The sequence below is a fragment of the Berghia stephanieae genome, chromosome 4, assembly GCF_034508935.2.
Source record: "Berghia stephanieae isolate SIO BIC M18660-M18661 chromosome 4, UCSD_Bste_1.3, whole genome shotgun sequence".
NCBI lineage: Eukaryota > Metazoa > Mollusca > Gastropoda > Nudibranchia > Aeolidiidae > Berghia > Berghia stephanieae.
In genome coordinates, this window is record NC_088363.1 from 35433364 (window position 1) to 35438363 (window position 5000).

Below are 5000 nucleotides of genomic sequence, written 5' to 3' on the forward strand. Positions count from 1 at the left end.
AAAAAAGACAAAAACCTTGAGCGCTTTACAAGGGGTCCCAAGCTAACAGCAACACATAACATGAAGGACGTGACATGACGCCTGATAGGCGATATTACCATTTTTTCCGACAGAGAGAACGTTGTTAACGACCAGGTACTCATTTTACACATGAGTACGATGAGAGAAGAAAGTAAAGAGCCTTTTCCAAAGATTCAAGTATGCGCCGGACTCGTACTGTACCCTGGACCTTCCGGTCCGAAGGTGATTGCCACATCACATGACCACTTAGCCGCAGAATCGAAATAGTCCGAACAACATTTAAGATTTATTTATTTATTTTTTTTTTTTAAGTTGGAAGTCAAAATGATGAATTAAATCGGGTTTTTTTTCTGGCAGAAATGGAAAAAGGATGTTTTATCAGCGTTGGGCAGAATCGCTGTGTATAATATTATTTTTATTTATGCGATGGAATATCAATGTGACCCCGTGTTTGATTGGAAACAACAAGACAGGCTGGGCAAACGAGAGTAATCGGACATGGGGATCGATTGAATTGTTTGACCGATTACCTCGTCTGGCTAACCAATATTTTTATGTCAGATCTTCGAATCGGTTTTGTAATTATTTCTTTTTATGTTTTGTTTTGTTGTCTATTTTTGTTTAAATACTTTTATTGTTTTGCTTGTTTGTTTGATTTTGGTTTTTTCGTTGCTAGTTTTCTAATAATTATATTCTTGTGTGTTGTTATTAATGTTTTCTTAAAGTCTTTTTTTTTTTTTTTTTTTGGTGTGTGTGTGGGGAGTGGAGGAGAGGGGGTGTTGTAGTGTTATTAAATATGAATTTTGTTTTTATGTTTATGTCGAGATCATTTCTCTCCGGCTTTATGTGTTTATTTATTTATTTATTTATTTATTTATTTATTTATTTATTTATTTATTTATTATTTCATTATTCAATTATTTATTTATAAATTGAGAAATCTTTTCTATTTTTGTTTTGCCCATATGAAAGTGTGTAATTTTATACATGTGTAATTTTTGTGATGTAATGGAATGCAACGTTAATCTACGTCCTTTTGTTATTGGATATGTTTCCCTAATCACGTGACATATCAATTATTATTACTATATATCTGTCTACCTATCTATCTATCTATCTATCTATCTATCTATCTATTATTATTTATTATTATTATTATTATTATTATTATTATTATTATTATTATTATTATTATTATTATTATTATTATTATTGTTTATGTTTATCATTACTGACTACCATGTTCTGTTATATGTATTATGTATTCAACTTCATTATGGATGTTTTTGTTTTATGTTTATTGATTTCAAGATTGACTAAGATATCATCAGATCCCAGAAAGTTTAATAATTTTAGAAGTAGATGTAGGAACACGTTTCTAATTTAAATTTAATCCGTTTTCATTTTAGGTTAATTTTTTATATTTTTAAAAATTTTAATCATTTATAAGGTTAGCCAACGTGTAGTTATTTGCATGTCTGATAACCCAAGTTGTTATGACTGGGCTCATTATTGGCATGGAAATACATTCTTATCAGACCTGCAAATGTGTGCACGTTGGGATAGTGCATAGCTATTCTCAGTACATGCCTGACGGCCTTACTAAATTGCCTTTCAGATATTATGAAGCTGACGGGTGATTTTCAATTGCAAGGTGGCTGCATTGTATGCTATCATGAAATTACCATACCATTTCTTTTTTATTTCCAATAATATACCCAAATGGCGGTATGGTTTCTGCTTCGTAGTCGAAAGGTACCGAGTTTAATTACCCACTGCGTTGTGTAGCCTTGAGCAAGTCACCGCCTTGCCCTAGCTTATTTTGCGTTCTGCACTGCGGTTGACGCCTGGGTTATTCCAGTCTTTACTAGGAACAGCAGGTCAAAATAAATTTCCCCTTCAGGGCGAATAAAGGGATTTAACAAATAAATATTTAACTTGAATGGGAAAGAGAAAAGCTAAGATAGTGTGGTTCCACTTACCATTGTGTTAAGATATTGTGGTAAATGCTCACACACAAAGTCGATTGAGGGCAAAATGATTCCGCTACCAGGCATATACTAAAGGTGGCTATTGGTTAGTTTGACATTCTATAATAATTTTTTTAACCCTTAGCGTACGTGCTTCGATTTTTACTTTAACCGAGCGTTACATGCTATCTTACCATTTTCACAAATTTAGTAGTAATATTATTATTATTATTATTATTATTATTATTATTATTATTATTATTATTATTATTATTATTATTTATTATTATTTTATTTATTATTATTATTATTATTATTATTATATTATTATTGCCTCGATAATCTATATCCGTTGCTATACAAATGCACTGCTACGATTAAAAAAGTTCCAGAATTATGTATTTTAAACCCAAGAACTAAAGAATAACAAAATATATATCCACCTAGAAGAATGACATTAGTTGTAACCACTATAGAACATTACTGTATCCAACATAAAATTAATGATCCAACTATAGAACATTAGCTGTATCCACTATAGAACATTAGCTGTATCCAACTATAGAACATTAGCTGTATCCAACTATTGAACATTAACTGTATCCAACTATAGAACATTAGCTGTATCCAACTAAACATTAGCTAACCATTAAGAACTGTGTATCCAACTATAGAACATTGCTGTATCCAACTATAGAACATTAGCTGTATCCAACTATAGAACATTAACTGTATCCAACTATAGAACATTAGTTGTATCCAACTATAGAACATTAGCTGTATCCAACTAAGAATTATGTACAACTAGACATTAGCTGTATCCAACTATAGAACATTAGCTGTATCCAACTATAGAACATTAGCTGTATCCAAGACTATAGAAACATTAGCTGTATCCAACTATAGAACATTAGCTGTATCCAACTATAGACATAACTGTATCCAACTATAGAACATTAGCTGTATCCAACTATAGAACATATAGCCATGTATCCAACTATAGAACACGAACTGTATCCAACTATAGAACATTAGCTGTATCCAACTATAGAACATTAGCTGTATCCAACTATAGAACATTAGCTGTATCCAACTATAGAACATTAGCTGTATCCAACTATAGAACATTAGCTGTATCCAACTATAGAACACGAACTGTATCCAACTATAGAACACGAACTGTATCCAACTATAGAACATTAGCTGTATCCAACTATAGAACATTAGCTGTATCCAACTATATAGAACATTAGCTGTATCCAACTATAGAACATTAACTGTATCCAACTATAGAACATTAGCTGTATCCAACTATAGAACACGAAACTAGAAATTATCCAACTATAGAACACGAACTGTATCCAACTATAGAACATTAGCTGTATCCAACTATAGAACACGAACTGTATCCATATATAGAACACGAACTGTATCCAACTATAGAACATTAACTGTATCCAACTATAGAACATTAGCTGTATCTAACTATAGAACACGAACTATATCCAACTATAGAACATTAACTGTATCCAACTATAGAACATTAGCTGTATCCAACTATAGAACATTAACTGTATCCAACTATAGAACATTAGCTGTATCCAACTATAGAACATTAGCTGTATCCAACTATAGAACATTAGCTGTATCCAACTATAGAACATTAGCTATATCCAACTATAGAACATTAGCTGTATCCAACTATAGAACATTAGCTGTATCCAACTATAGAACATAAGCTATATCCAACTATAGAACATTAGCTGTATCCAACTATGGAACATTAGCTGTATCCAACTATGGAACATTAGCTGTATGCAACTATAGGACATAAGCTATATCTACCTAGAAGAATGACATTAGCTGTATCCAACTATAGAACATTAGCTGTATCCAACTATAGAACACGAACTGTATCCAACTATAGAACATTAGCTGTATCCAATTATAGAACATTTGATGTATCCAACTATAGAACATAAACTGTATCCAATTATAGAACATTAGTTGTATCCAACTATAGAACATTAGCTGTATCCAACTACAGAACATTAGCTGTTCTCATCTGTATTCATTTTTCACAAATTAATATGCTTCGCTCGCAAAATAAACTTACTTTGCTTTTATCAAACTTGTTGACACAATTAAAATGAAATGCACTACACAGAATCTCGGTCCTATAGAGTCATCAGGCCCATTATGGAGCCGGAATTTATCATGGTCTCTACAGTATGAAAGGGACAATAACAATTGGTTGCTAGCCTTTGGACAAGACGCTAGTCTATCGCAAATTACTTTCCACTCGATCTTTACTCATAAAGAAAAGCTCATTTGCACCCGGGATCGAACTCCGTCCCTTTGATTGATAGTCTATACAGCCAGTTAGTCGCAGTGTATTTTTTTTGTTGTTCAGTCGTTCAGAGTCATTCGGCCCATGGAGCCGGAATTTATCCCGGTTTCTATAGCGTGAAACGGACAATAGCAATTGCTTGTTACCCTTTGGATGGGACGCTAGTCTATCGCAAAGTACTTTCCGCCAGATCTAACAGAGCCAGCTACCCTATCGCGGCTGGGTGGACATGGACAGGGGGGGGGGGGGGATCAGAAGAAAAAAATATCGAACTGCACCCGGGATCGATCTCGGTTCCTTTGCGTGTGAAGCGAGTGTTCTACCAATTGAACTATCCGGACCCCCAGTTACAGTATATTATACCTACTACAATCATTTCCCCTGGAAGAAAAAAAAAAAAAAAAAAAAAAAACTTCGCAGCGTGCTTCAGCGGTACGGTCTTTGCTTCGTACCCGAAAATTACCGAGTTCGATCACCCGCCGTTGCACTGTGTGGCCTTGAGCAAGTCACGTCGCCCTAGCTCAATTTGCGGCGCTGCACTGCGGTTGACACCTGGATTATTCCAGTCTTCCCTTGGAATAGACCCTAGAGACAAATTTCCCCTATGGGATGAATAAAGGGAATTTTATTTATTTATTTATTTATTTATTTATTTATTT

The 5000-nt window shown here is 33.7% G+C and overlaps 1 protein-coding gene across 4 annotated transcripts in view; it reads left to right on the forward strand.

Moving 5' to 3' along the window:
• LOC144970475 (adenylate cyclase type 9-like) overlaps positions 1-5000 on the forward strand; it is a 266036-nt gene that overhangs the window by 240184 nt on the left and 20852 nt on the right. The gene's annotated exons all lie outside the window — the stretch shown is intronic.